This window comes from Eschrichtius robustus, chromosome 3, assembly GCF_028021215.1.
Source record: "Eschrichtius robustus isolate mEscRob2 chromosome 3, mEscRob2.pri, whole genome shotgun sequence".
Taxonomy (NCBI): Eukaryota; Metazoa; Chordata; class Mammalia; order Artiodactyla; family Eschrichtiidae; genus Eschrichtius; species Eschrichtius robustus.
Genome location: NC_090826.1, coordinates 154,026,673 through 154,041,960, shown reverse-complemented (window position 1 = coordinate 154,041,960; position 15,288 = coordinate 154,026,673). Strand labels below are relative to the sequence as shown.

The following is a 15,288-nucleotide window of genomic DNA, read 5'->3' as shown; positions in this document are numbered from 1 at the left end:
AGGCATTATTTTAAAAACTGTATTTACAAATTGCTGATGTAGTGATTTTTATGACTTTATAAATTACAGCAGCTAATAAACACTTGATTCATTTAAGTCTTGAAGACTATAATGGCATACTCTCTTCACAGTATCACAATCAAAGTTTTCAGTAACTAAAAATACATAAAAGTATTATTATGTATTATATATTAAATCTCTTATTTCTAAAATTAAGTGTACTATCTTTACTAAATGGTAGAATCTCAAACTGAAAACTGGTCATATTCTTTCAACAAAACGAAAGCTGCACTCACATGTATTAAAAGACAAAAATTAACTGTTATATGTATCAATATGTTAATGTGCTTCAATCACATGTTTTCATGGAAGTTTAAACATAAAATCACCTTTAAGATCTTGAACATGTGATCTGCTCCCTGCTATTTCAAATTACAGCCCATGAAGTCTACTGTCTTAAGATTGATAGAGTTCCTTATACCTTGACAAATAACTGAAAGGAAAAAAAAACACACACACACACAATAAGATGAAGAGCCTATACATTTGTCAGTCTTAACTTATTTGCTTTTCTTGAGTCAACTGGAGGTTTATAGCCACATTCTTAAAATCATTAACTACAATCTTCCCAAACAGGTAATTGATGAACAGATGCATTCTAAAACTTGTCAGTAACAAAGCGTTATTCCACTTTACATCAACAGTTTAATTCTTTTTAGATACTAAAACTGAATACACTGAATACTGGAAACTTTATTCCCAACTGCTCAGTAAAGTACTACGTACCTTTTGAGACATAGGAAAAAAAAGAAAAACCTAAAAAGCATAAGACTCCTCCTATTTTCATTTCCAATGATACATCCCAACCTTGATGATCAATCAGCGATTTAAATGTCAACTATAAACCCAGTATGTTATGAGGCGCTATGCAGTATACTAGAGCAATATGAGAGAAAGAACCTCAAACCTTCTGTTCCCTCAAATTGAAAGGCAGGCTTCCTGACCCCTGCAGACCACTACTGGACACAGGGAACGCACACTAATGTTTCAGGACCCTAATCAACAGTCACCTGCTTTGTGATTACTTCCATGACACACCCTCACCAACACCACTGAGTTTGCTGCTCCTACGGGACATTACATATATTTCCTTTTTTAACACATACCACAATGCATTATAATTATGACTACAGATAGATGTTCTAAAAATTTAAAGAGAATGATGACTTTTTTGCTCTTTACATCTTGCTATTTCCCTTCCCATAATATTTCTTGAAGAGAAACCATAAAAATATAAACAAACACAAAACCAAGAAAATAGGCAAAATGTGTGGTTTGTGGCCTAACACAAACTTAAGTAAAATAAGTTCTGACACTATCCAGCATGACAAACTTCCATGGTACAAATGAGAATGGACCAAGGTTTGAGCAGGTACAGGAGACAATCCAGGCATGAACAACACCAAGAAAAGGTAGACAGGATGCAACGTAGGGTGAAGGAAATCACGAGACCAGTCTGATGGGAAGAGACTTAAACAAGACTGAAACTCACTTTCTAAACCTCCATCTCCAGTTGGACAATTCGCAAGACACAGGTGCACAAAAGTGGCCAATTTATTCAATCCCTTTAATGGGGAGAACAAGTTTAAAATTCCATTGCTTTAGTTTGCCCCGAAAGCAACTATCAAATGTTGGCAGGACACGATGAGGGCTTACCTTTGTTAACATAGTTAAGTCTCTCTCTCTCAGAACTAGCCCATTTAGCTCCAGGTTCCTTAGCGCACCCGACGCACTTACACAGCAATTAATAGCTTTACACAAGTGGAAGGTCACATCTTTATTTCTTTTTTTTTTTTAATTTTTATTTATTTGTTTATTTTTATGTCTGTGTTGAGTCTTCGTTTCTGTGCGAGGGCTTTCTCTAGTTGCGGCAAGCGGGGGCCACTCTTCATCGCGGTGCGCGGGCCTCTCACTATTGCGGCCTCTCTTGTTGTGGAGCACAGGCTCCAGACGCGCAGGCTCAGTAGTTGTGGCTCACGGGCCCAGTTGCTCTGCGGCATGTGGGATCATCCCAGACCAGGGCTCGAACCTGTGTGCCCTGCACTGGCAGGCAGATTCTCAACCACTGCGCCACCAGGGAAGCCCCCACATCTTTATTTCTTGTCTCAGGAACACGACTTCTGTAAACTTTATTTCTCTCAGAACCTAAAGCAAAATTATTGTAAAATGAGTGATTTAAACCATACATTTTATCATCATTAAAAAGTGTCTTACACTGATGAAAGAAATTAAAGATGATACAAATAGATGGATAGATATACCATGTTCCTGGATTGGAAGAATCAACATTGTGAAAATGACTCTACTACCCAAAGCAATCTACAGATTCAATGCAATCCCTATCAAACTACCACTGGCATTTTTCACAGAACTAGAACAAAAAATTTCACAATTTGTATGGAAACACAAAAGACCCCGAATAGCCAAAGCAATCTTGAGAACGAAAAATGGAGCTGGGGGAATCAGGCTCCCTGACTTCAGACTATATTACAAAGCTTCAGTAATCAAGACAGTTTGGTACTGGCACAAAAACAGAAATATAGATCAATGGAACAGGATAGAAAGCCCAGAGATAAACCCACACACATATGGTCACCTTATCTTTGATAAAGGAGGCAAGCATATACAGTGGAGAAAAGACAGCCTCTTCAATAAGTGGTGCTGGGAAAATTGGACAGGTACATGTAAAAGTATGAAATTAGAACACTCCCTGACACCATGCACAAAAATAAACTCAAAATGGATTAAAGACCTAAGTGTAAGGCCAGACACTATCAAACTCTTAGAGGAAAACATAGGCAGAACACTCTATGACATACATCACAGCAAGATTCTTTTTGACCCAGCTCCCAGAGAAATGGAAATAAGAACACAAATAAACAAATGGGACCTAATGAAACTTAAAAGCTTTTGCACAGCAAAGGAAACCATAAACAAGACCAAAAGACAACCATCAGAATGGGAGAAAATATTTGCAAATGAAGCAACTGACAAAGGATTAATCTCCAAGATTTACAAGCAGCTCATGCAGCTCAATAACAAAAAAACCAACAACCCAATCCAAAAATGGGCAGAAGACCTAAATAGACATTTCTCCAAAGAAGATATACAGATGGACTACAGACACATGAAAGAATGCTCAACATCATTAATCATTAGAGAAATGCAAATCAAAACTACAATGAGATATCATCTCACACCGGTCAGAATGGCCATCATCAAAAAATCTAGAAACAATAAATGCTGGAGAGGGTGTGGAGGAAAGGGAACACTCTTGCACTGTTGGTGGGAATGTAAATTGATACAGTCACTATGGAGAACAGTATGGAGGTTCCTGAAAAAACTACAAATAGAACTACCATACGACCCAGCAATCCCACTACTGGGCATATACCCTGAGAAAACCATAGGTCAAAAAGAGTCATGTACCAAAATGTTCATTGCAGCTCTATTTACAATAGCCAGGACATGGAAGCAACCTAAATGTCCATCGACAGATGAATGGATAAAGAAGATGTGGCACATATATACAATGGAATATTACTCAGCCATAAAAAGAAATGAAATGGAGGTATTTGTAATGAGGTGGATGGAGTTAGAGTCTGTCATACAGAGTGAAGTAAGTCAGAAAGAGAAAAACAAATACAGTATGCTAACACATATATACGGAATCTAAGGGAAAAAAAAAAAAAAGGCCATGAAGAACCTAGTGGCAAGACGGGAATAAAGACATAGACCTACTAGAGAATGGACTTGAGGATATGGGGAGGGGGTGGGGTGAGATGTGACAGTGTAAGAGAGTGTCATGGACATATATACACTACCAAATGTAAAAGAGATAACTAGTGGGAAGCAGCCGCATAGCACAGGGAGATCAGCTCGGTGCTTTGTGACCACCTAGAGGGGTGGGATGGGGAGGGTGGGAGGGAGGGAGATGCAAGAGGGAAGAGAAATGGGAACATATTGTATATGTATAACTGATTCACTTTGTTATAAAGCAGAAGCTAACACACCATTGTAAGGCAATTATACTTCAATAAAGATGTTTAAAAAAAAAAGTGTCTTAAAAAAAAAAAAAGTATCTGCTCTGTGCTAAGGATTAGAAATGACTCCTGCCCTTAAAGCCTTCTTTAAGGAGGGACATGTGTAAACTCAAAATTTCAATCACATGAGATAAAGAAACATAACCTTTATGCCCAGAGGTTCATTTGGAGGCAAAATGTTATATCAAAGTGATGGCTCCATGATAACCCTAAAGTTGAATCTAGAAAGATGAGGGTATGCAGAGTTGGAGTAGGAGGTGCCTTAACTGCAGAGGTAGCACCTGTGCAAAGAAACTCAAGGCTGACACCTGCTGGGCACAGTAAATACTGCAGGTGGCAATGACTAAAGGCCAGGGGTCCAAGTGTGAGAAGAGGTAGAAATGAAAATAGAGATGTTGGCTGAAGCAAGCCTGGGAGAGAGCATGGCTTGTATCCCACAGGTGATGAGCCCTGGGGCTACCACTGGCTGAGTAAGGGTGCCTCCGCTGATTAGAAAAAGGTGCCCCACTGCTGAAGGACCGATTACATAAAGGAAGTGATCACAAAAAGCTCCCCTTCCTCAGGGTCAAAGAGCCCCATGAGGCTTGGCCAAGCACAGTCCAGGCTACACGCCTCTGTGCAGAGTACACGCTGGGTGGCTAGTATGCACTAACTCTGTGTGGGCAAGCCATTAGCAGCATTATTTTAGGCGTATCCTTTTATGTTAGAAGATTAATCGATCCGAGCAGGCAGAGGAAGTTAGAGGAACTGAGCCCAGGGGCCACGAAATCACCCAGGACCTTCTGCCATAGTCCAGGCAAAATGTAATATGGATGAAGAAGCAAATTTAGGAGGAGGCCAAAATCTACAAGTTGGACCCACTGGATGCAAGACATAAAGAAAGTTCAGTGAAGGAACTCTGAAGAGAATGGGCTCTGCAGTAAATTTTTCTTAAATTCAAAGTAAAATATTAGGCAAAATTAAGTACAGTGGCCTTTAAGGTCCCTTCCAGCTATAATTTCTTTTGATTTCTACGTTATTACTCTGTTTAAGTAAAGTCCCTTCAGAGATATAGAACAGTTCCTACACCTGAATGGTATGCAAAGAATAATCTGACTTCTCTTCACCAGGGGATGAGTTGAACTGCCCTTGCAGAAGAGATAACAGATGGTGTGAACCCCAGATCTTAGAAGAGGGGCCAGGCACACGATAAGTATTCAGCTTTTTGAAAACAAATGAACAATCATTTCCTCTCCTAGATCTTCACACCATTCCTCTGCTGGCTACTTTCTCTCAGCTTATAAACATCCTCAAATATACCCACTTAAAAAACTCTCAGACCTATGATTCTTCGAATCTTCTTGTGGATAACCTAAGTCTCTACCATGCCTTCAAACACCTGTCCTCCCAAAAAGCCCAGATCTGCACCTTGGGCCCAGACCCATCTACCAGGCCCCTCTAAAGCACTAAAGATGAAGTAAGATCCTCTCCCCACCCCCAATCCCTTCCTACTGTGCTCTGTATCTCACAAAAAGATGCAGCTGTAAACTGTCACCCACGCTTGCTGCCCTCCCTTTTCTAACTGGTCACCAGGCCACACCCATTCTGTCTCTGATCTCCAAAATCCAGTCCAACCTTTTATAACTTAAGTGGGACCCTTAGATTACAATTCACCCTGCACCCAATCAACTGCCTTCCACATGGAGGTCCGAGTGAGCCTCTAAACCAGAAGTCCATCTCATTGTTCTTCAGGGTTTCCCACAGCCTTCAGGATAAACATCCAAACTTCTGACAGGACAAACAAGGCCCCTTTCTGTTCGGCCCCACTAGGTTTCCAGTATCAACTCTCATTTCTTTCCCAAACTCTGAATTCCAGTCCGTACCTTAGTTTTGCCATATTTTCTTATATTTCTCAAACTCTGACACACACTTCTCCCTTCTGCTACCCCAGGAGCTTCTACACATCCTTAGAAAGGATGGCACCTGCTCCAAGAAGCCTACCCTGAACTTTCCCTTCTAAGATTCTGTGCTCTGCAAATGGGAAAGGTGGGGGGGGAGGGATAAATTAGGAGTTTGGGATTAACATATACACACGACTATATATAAAATAGGTAATCAACAAGGACCTACTGCATAGCACAAGGAACTCTACTCCATATCCTATAACAACCTGTATGGGAAAACAATCTGAAAAAGAATGGATATATGTATCACTGAATCACTTAACTAACACAATATTGTAAATCAACTATCCTCCAATATAAAATAAAAATTAAATTAAAAAAAAAAAGATTCTGTGCTCTGTAGCACCAGAGCTCACTTCTTCCAGAGCGCTGACTACTGTGCTTGTGTTTACCTGCCGCCCAGTAGAAGGGAAGATTACCTAGGGCAGAAGCATCGTCTCCAGCAGACCTTGGTTCTGACAACTCATTCAAGTGCCAGGATACTTTACACACATAACCTGCTTAATTAATTCTAAGAACCCACAGAAAGAGTGGTTTTTAATGTCATTTTGCAAGTGCGGGGATTGCAGTTCAAATGTAACCTGCCCAGGCCACAGAGAGCATAAGCCCTGGAATTCAAACCCTAAGCTGCCTTTACACTGGTGCTCTTCCCACTACATGATACGACTATTGAAAAAATACTTTTTTTTTCCTGAGCCCTGTTTTAATGGAAAGGAAATGAAGCGGGGATATATCCATTTCCTAATCGCTTTGGTGTGTACCAGGCAAAGTCATTCAACAGACCAGGTAACAGCTGTGCAAAAATTAACGATGCTCCAAAGTGCGCTAAGTGTTCTACATTGTAGAGCCTACAAGCATTAACAGAGTGAGTCCTTGTAACCGCCACAAAGAGTGGGTCCTGTTAAGCCCATGCTACAGATGAAAACACTGAGACCTAGAAGCCTTAAGGCATTTGGCCGGGGTCACCGAGCTGGCAGGAGCCCTAGGCCGCACGCCCCATCTAGTGCACGCACACCCGGGCACTGGGCACTGGTTCTAGTGCCCACCCTCCACCTTGCACCATCCAAAACCCCGCTTCGCAGCACCCACACGAGAGCCCCTGGAAGCGGGAACTACAAACCTGTCTTGCCAAGCTGCGGCTGGAAGAAGCTCTGGATACAGATCAGGGGTAGAGGGTGCTCAGGAGCGGTGCCCAGTCCACCCGGCGGAGACGGTTGGCGTTAAGTCCAGCAGGCCCTCCCACAGGAAAGCGCGCACGGCGGGCAGAGGCAACAAGTCCTGCAGCGCAAACAGGTCCTCACAGTGCGAGAAGTCGGCCGCGCTGTCCCGGCGCAGCTTCACCGAGGGATCATGGCCCGAGCGCGGCCTCGGGGACGCTGGCTGCGGACACGATGCCGACACTCGCCTGGGGGCCCCAGCTCGCCTCCCTGCCCCTCGGGCACCCACCGCCCAGCAACTGCGGCCCCGCCGCGTGCACAGGACCGGCGTCGCAGCCAGAAGACATACGGCCACGGACCCCAGCTAGGCCGGCCCCTCCAGGCCGCTCTCCTGCCCCGCCCCCATCGCTGGCTGTTGGCACCAGCATCGAAGCCCTCCGCCCCGCAGGGCTGCGGTTTAAGCCTCCGGGCGGGTCCATGGGGGCGGGGCTAGAGGACGTCTGCTCGCTCGCCGTGCCTCCGCACGCAGCCCCGACTCCCATGGGGACCTGGCCTGAGGAGCAGGGGCGGGAACATAGAGACTAAGGCAGCGCGAAAGGTAAGAGGTGTGGAGAATTTGGGGTTTCCAAAAAGCGTTTGCTGACTCATCCAAACAAAAGTGAGACCTGGTTGTATCAACTCATTTTAAAAGTAGTTAAACTCCCGCTAAGTGTCTGTGCTCGCACTGCCCAGGAGAGAGCGTGCACTCCGTGAGGGACACATGAAAGGCTGAGTGAACATCTGCCTGTGGTCTGTTACCTGGTGCACGAGTGTGTGAATTTCTGTGAGGAGTTCTCAATTTCTGTAGTTTCTGCTGACTTGACACGGTGGTTGGCAAATGGTGACGTGTTCCATGCATTCAGGACATGATCATGGTTACTAATAACCACTTTGTTTTGTACTGACAACTCCACAGAGAATTTACTACTGAATATCCACTTTACAGAAGAGAAACTGAGGCGTAGGAAGTGAAGTGACTGAGTAAGAGGAAGGACTCAGGCAATTGGTGTTAGTAAATTAACCCTTCAAGGAGGCCGTTAGACCGCGGTGGCTCTAGTGATGCGGCCCCCTCCGTAAACCAACCAAAATCTAAGCCTGTCAACGCCTCACGGTGACGAACACCGTTGAGGACAACCAGTCACAAACCACCAACTAGGCTTTAAAGCTATAGCAAATCAATCTTTTCCTTGCTTTGCTTCTGCCCTTTTAAAGTAAAAATCTCTGCAGCTCCTGTGGCTGGAGTGCTCCTCACCACTTCCGCTTTGGTGGTGCCTGAGTTGAATCTATTTTTGCTCACATAAAGTCTTAAAATTTTAAATATGCCTCAGTTTGTCTTTTAAGATTGGCCTTAGAAGTTGGATTTGTGTCCAGTTTCTAGAACAGTGGTCGTCCTCTGGTCAGGCCTTAGGCGTTACGTGCACAACGTTCCTCTTCTACCACCACCTTCTGGATACCTCCACCCACTACCAGCAATCGCGCATCAGATCCCCTAGATGTGGTCAGCAATGGGTTTTACATGCAGCGTGCTCACATTATAACATCGCAGACACTCCTCCGTCCTCCAGCCAGCGTGTGAGGTGAACCATTACCATTCCCGTTGAAGAGCCTGCTGTAACCACTTTCCCAAACACAGCCACTCTCCAGCTGACCCTGGGTAACCACTCATCTGAACTTGGTCTCCACCACTGCCGTGGATGTCTTTATATTTAGGCTACATTTTTAAGTATTCTTAAACAGCATATAGTATTCTACTATGTTTTCTCTTGTTACTTGCTTTATTTAGTGTTATCTTTGCTTGGTTCATCCATGCTGACACGTAAAGATCTGTGTAGTTCATGTACTTTCCTCGCTATGTAGGATTCCCATGTAGGGAAATACAATAATTTATATGTGTATTTTCCTGTTGATAGACATTTAAATTGTTTCCAATTTTCAGTATGATTTCTGTTTGAAAAAATTTTTATATAATTTTTAAAGGTTACTTTACATTTACAGTTATTGCAAAATTTTGGCTATACTCCCTGTGTTCTACAACACATCCTTGAGCCTATCGTACACCCAGTAGTTTACATCTCTCACTTCCCCACCCCTGTATTGCCCCCTCCTCCCCCTCCACACTGGCAACCATTAGTTTGTTCTCTATATCTGTGAGTCTCCTTCTATTTTTTTTTAATTAATTAATTAATTTATTTATTTATGACTGTGTTGAGTCTTTGTTTCTGTGCGAGGGCTCTCTCTAGTTGCGGCAAGTGGGGACCACTCTTCATCGCGGTGCGTGGGCCTCTCACCATCACGGCCTTTCTTGTTGCGGAGCACAGGCTCCAGACGTGCAGGCTCAGTAATTGTGGCTCACGGGCCCAGTTGCTCCGTGGCATGTGGGATCTTCCCAGACCAGGGCTCGAACCCGTGTCCCCTGCATTGGCAGGCAGATTCTCAACCACTGCGCCACCAGGGAAGCCCCATAGTGCCTCTTTTAAATGAACACTTACTATGTGCCAACACTCTGGAGTTTTACGTATATTTCTTAACTTATTCTTCCTCTTATCATTTCCTTTAATAGATGAAGCAACAAGTTGACAAATGTCTTGATAAGCTAGTAACTGCAGTTTAAAACTTAATATCACCCCAGAGCTCTGGGGAAGCACATGAGTAGTAGAGAGGGTGCCATCTTGGGCTGGCCTGGTCTGGAGGTTCTCCCTTCATCCCCCCATGAGGGAAGCTCAGGTTTTCCCTGGTTCTTGACCAAACCTGGTGATGTCGCAGGCCTGGCTGCATGTGCAGTAGTTTGCACCAAGGCTCCAAGGCAGGGGGTGAGGTGGAGAGCGATGAATCCCCACCTGGTTTCTCTTCAGAGAGAGAAGGTTATGGCCCTTTCCTGGATGTCTGCTTCTGGGTGTCTCCTTCTTTTTTATTATATTCAGTAGTTTTTTGTATTTTTTAGATTCCATATATAGGTGATATCCTACAGTATTTGTTTTTGTTTGACTTATTTCACTTAGCATAATGCCCTCCAAGTCCATCTATTTTGCTGCAAATGGCAAAATTTCATTCTTTTTTATGGCTGCATAGTATGCCATTGGTTATATGTACCACATCTTCTTTATCCATTCATCTCTTGATGACACTTAGGTTGCTTCCATAACTTGGCAATTGTAAATACTGCTGCTCCGAACATTGGGGTGCATGTATCTTTTCAAATTAGTGTTTTTGTTTTTTTCGGATATATACCCAGGAGTGGAGTTGCGGAGTCATATGGTAGTTCTATTTTTAGTTTTTTGAGAACCCTCCATACTGTTTTCCACAGTGGCTGCACCAATTTACATTCCTACCAACTGTTCCAGGGTTCCCTTTTCTCTACATCCTTGCCCACATTTGTTGTTTGTGCTCTTCTTGATGATAGCCATTCCGACAGGAGTGAGGTGATACCTCAGTGTAGTTTTGATTTGCATTTCCTTGATGATTAGCAGTGTCGAGCATCTTTTCATGTGCCTGTTGGTCATCTGCATTTCCTCTTTGGAAAAATGTTGGTTCAGTTCTTCTGCCCATGTTTTAATCAGATTGTTAGTTTTTTTGATGTTGTGTTTTATGAGCTGTTTCTGTGTGTTGGCTATTAATCCCTTATTGGTCCTATCCATTGCAAATATTTTCTCCCATTCAGTGGGTTGTCTTTTCATTTTGTTGATTGTTTCCTTTGCTTGCAAAAGCTTTTAAGTTTCATTAGGTCTCATTTGTTTATTTTTGCTTTTATTTCCTTTACGTTAAGAGATGGATCAAAAAAATATTGCTGTGATTTATGTCAAAGAGTGTTCTGCCTAATGTTATCTTCTAGGAGTTTTATAGTATCCAGTCTTACATTTAGCTCTTTAATCCATTTTGAGTTTATTTTTGTATATGGCATTAGAGAATGTCCTAATTTCATTCTTTTACATGTAGCTGTCCAGTTTTCCCAGCACCACTTATTGAAGAGACAGTCTTTTCTTCATTGCATAATCTTGCCCTCTTTGTCATATATTGCTATTAATGCATGGGTTTATTTCTGGCTTTCTATCCTGTTCCATTGATCTATATGTCTGTTTTTGTGCCAGGACCATACTGTTTTCATAACTGTAGCTTTGTAGTATAGTCTGGAGTCAGACAGCATGGTTCCTCCAGCTCTGTTCTTCTTTCTCAAGATTGCTTTATCTATTCGGCATCTTTGGTGCTTCCATACAAATTCAAAAGTTTTTTGGTTCTGGTCCTGTGAAAAGTGCCATTGGCATTTTGATAAGGATTGCATTGAATCTGTAGATTGCCTTGGGTAGTACGGTCATGTTAACAGTATTGATTCTTCCAATCCAAGAACATGGAATATCTTTCCATCTGTTTGTGTTACCTTCAATTTATTTTACGAGTGTCTTATAGTTTTTGGAGTTCAGGTCTTTTGCCTCCTTAGGTAGGTTTTTTCCTAGGTATTTTATTCTTTTTAATGCAATGGTAAGTGGGATTGTTTCCTTAATTTCTCTTTCTGATAGTTCATTGTTAGTGTATAGAAGTTCCACAGAGTTCTGAGTGTTAATTTTGTAACCTGCAACTCTACTAAGTTCATTGTTGAGCTCTAGTAATTTTCTGGTGGCTCTTTGGGATTTTCTTTGTGTAATATCATGGGATCTGCAAATAGGGACAGTTTTACTTCTTCCTTTCCAATTTGGATTCCTTTTATTTCTTTTTCTTCTCTGATTGCTGCAGCTGGGACTTCCAAAACTATGTTGAATGTAAGTGGTGAGAGTGGGAATCCTTGTCAGTATGATTTCTGTGTCACTACGTCCATTTTTTTTAGTCTCCAGCATGACTTAGTGTAGTCGTCTCCTGTCTAATTAAAGCTCCCTCTTCTGCGTTTTCCATCAAGCCACTTGATTTTTTTATGCCTCTCTACTTCCTTCTTCTCAGTCTCACTCTTGGGTGTCTCTTGCTTACCCAGTTTCAATGTAGGTGTTCTTTAGTTTCCCATCCTCAGCATCCACCCCTTTGGACATTTCACAGTTTCTCTGGGTGATCTTATTTCCTGTTCAGGCTTAACTTCCCCCTCCAGGGTGATGTCTTCTAAGAAAGATAACGCTCTCCATACATCAAACTGCCTCCTGGAAAGCTGCATATTTCTCATTGTCCTCAGCATCAGATCTGTGTTCCTTAGCTTGGCATATAAGCTCCTTCACGATTGGACTACCTCTTTTGTCTTACTTCTGGCTTCATTCCTTCCTGAATGTCTTCTCTAGACATGTGAACCAGCTTATAGTTTCTGATGTTCTATCATTCCTGCCTGGGCCTTTACAGATGCTGCTTCTTTACTTAAGACCCTCCTCTTCTGCTTGCTCTACAGTGAGCTGACATCCGCTTGTTTCCCAGCCTCAGGTTGGGGGCCAGCTTCCCTGGGAGGCCTTCTTTCCCTAACCCTCATCTCTCCTCCCCTGCTTGTTTAGTGCCTCACTACTCTGCTCCCTGACATCCCTGTATCATAATACTTACTGTCTCCAGCGATAAGCATCTTTTTAGATAGTTTTCCTTCCATGGACTATAAGCCCTTTGAAGGCAGGGACCGTGTTTCATTCATCCTTATATTCCCTATGCCTAGCACAGTGTTGGTGCACAGGAAGTGCTGATTAATGACTCCTGGAACTTTCTCGTCTATTCTGCATATAAGTCATTACTAGCACCTTGTGGCTACTGCCCACAGATGAAGCTCAGGGAAGCTTTATCGTATTAATTAATCATGTAACAGATTAACTTAAAATGTGTTCTCCTCGAGCTTACCTATTTTCTGTCTGGCAGTCAAGGCTTGCCTGATCATCTCTTCCCTCCTTACATTTAATTATGGCTTAATAGTGGCTTTGGTTCTCCTTTCAGCATCTGGTGTGTTCTAGCTTCCCTGAACATGGTGAGCAAAAGATGCCTCCCCACAGCACCTCTGGGACCCTCTGACAAGCCAGGTGCATGCCTGGCCCAAGACAAGATGCCTGGGCTTCCCTGCAGGTACCTGACCTGGGAGGGACATGGCTAATGGGCAGTACAAGATGCGGGCTCTCCTCCTTCTGGTCTCTGGTGAGTGTAAGTTTGACTAGAATACAGTGTATCATTTTACCTCTGATTCCCTGTAGTTGACTGCTGGTCCATCACGACAACATTATACCCAGACTGCCAAGCCGTTTTACCTTCCCATGGAACCTCACTGCAGACGCATTCTGCTCATCTCTAACATTCATCTTCTCTGGACCTGCTTTCAGAGCAATGTGTTTTGTTAGATCCAGTCACAGAGCTATGTCAACAACATAGGCTGTCTTATTTTAACAGACGTGTGGTCCCCATTTCTTTTTTCTACTCCCTTACTTATGGCTGTTAACAATTACTCTTTCTCCACTCTTTTCATGTCCCACTAGACTCTGTTGTGTGTCCTTGCTCTCTCACCTGAAGAGGATACCTCTTCTTTCACCAGGAAAGTAAGGGTTCAGACACACACATCCTCGTCTTCTTTCTGCTAACTCTGGCTGCCTTCCAATCCATGTTCCATGACGCAGACACCACCATCTCCTCTTCAAATCCTTCTGTGACTTTCCATTGCTCTTAGGATAAAGACAAACCTCCTCACAGTGGTCTAAAATGTGGAGTCACAGGCTGGCTTCCGGTGGAGAACTGTTGCCGTTCTGTAAGATAAGGAGCTTGCTTCAGAATGTAAATCATATGTCCACTAGATATAGTGTTTAGTTTAACAGGCAAGACTTTCTTGATGAAAGAAGCAGTGTGTTGACTTGCATTCTAGAGCAAGCTTCTCATCTTGTTGTGCACTGGCACTCTGGGTGTCCTAGTCTGCAGGGCAGGACATCCCCTGGGCATGATGGAGCATGATCTCTGCAGCCTCGTCTTGCACCTCCTTCCTTTCATTCTCAATCATCCAGCCCACAGTGGCCTCCTTTCAGGCCTGCATACTTACAACGGCACATTGCCCATGCTTCCCCTCTGCATGAAATGTCCTTCTGTTTAGTTTGCCACTGATTAATGCCTCCTCATCCTTCTCATCTCTTCTCATGTGTCACTTTGTCAAGAAAGTATCCCCTTACCTACTCAACTCATCACATCCCCCTACCGTAGCTCACATAACACCAGGTACCTCTCGCTTATAGCCTTCATCACATTTCACAGCCAGTTTTAGATAGGTGTTTACCATATGGTCCGTGAGGAAGAGATCATGACTGTTTTGCTTACTCTTTTTTTTTTCACACACACACGCTGTATTTTATTTTTACAAGAGATAAATAGACTGACACCAAGCATTGTACATGGATGACCACAACAAAAGCAACAATGATTGCAATTACCAAACATGAAACACACTCATACTATGTCATAATATTGACATTCAGTCCAGTAATCCTCCACTGTAACAGCTCCTTTACTTTGCAGTGAAAATTGATTTGTATATTCTTTGCCTCTGAGTCCTTGTGGGATTTTTTTTTTAATTCAAACAGAAAGTCACAAAAATTATACTCATCCTCATCAGTTCACTCAATCCCATGTAATTAATTTTTTTTTTCATCTTGACCTTTTGTTAGCACTTTTATGAGTTCATCAGTTTTTCATTAGAGTTCTGAAAATGCTTATTCATTCAGTTCAGCAGTACAGTCAGTTACCAGAAACCTGTACTTGTCAGAGTCTTTTCCGTGAATTTCTTGAAGATGAAACCCTTTTATAGGAACATATTTGCAAAAGCATCAGAGTACACCCAGAACTGTCTGTAAATGACAAAAGACTTAAAAATGACCACGGTTAAAGATTTGATGAAAGTTCATAATAATGCAGTTGAAAAGAAAATTAGTTATTTCTGAGATATACATTTTAAAGTAATAACTAGGATTATGACTTATAACATTATACCAGAACATATAAGATTTTTAGAAATTTCATGTAATGTCTGAAACATTTATATTAACATATTTCCATACCAATAACCCAATGAAAGTTTAGTATTAGTGGTTCTGTTTGTTTGTTTTCTTATACTGCAAGTTCTTATTAGTCATC

The 15,288-nt window shown here is 42.5% G+C and overlaps 1 pseudogene; it reads right to left on the bottom strand.

The window, feature by feature from the left end:
- Nucleotides 1-12,254, bottom strand: part of LOC137760738 (centrosomal protein of 78 kDa-like) — a 43,203-nt pseudogene extending 30,949 nt beyond the window's left edge.
- Between the last annotated feature and the right edge of the window lie 3,034 nt (nt 12,255-15,288).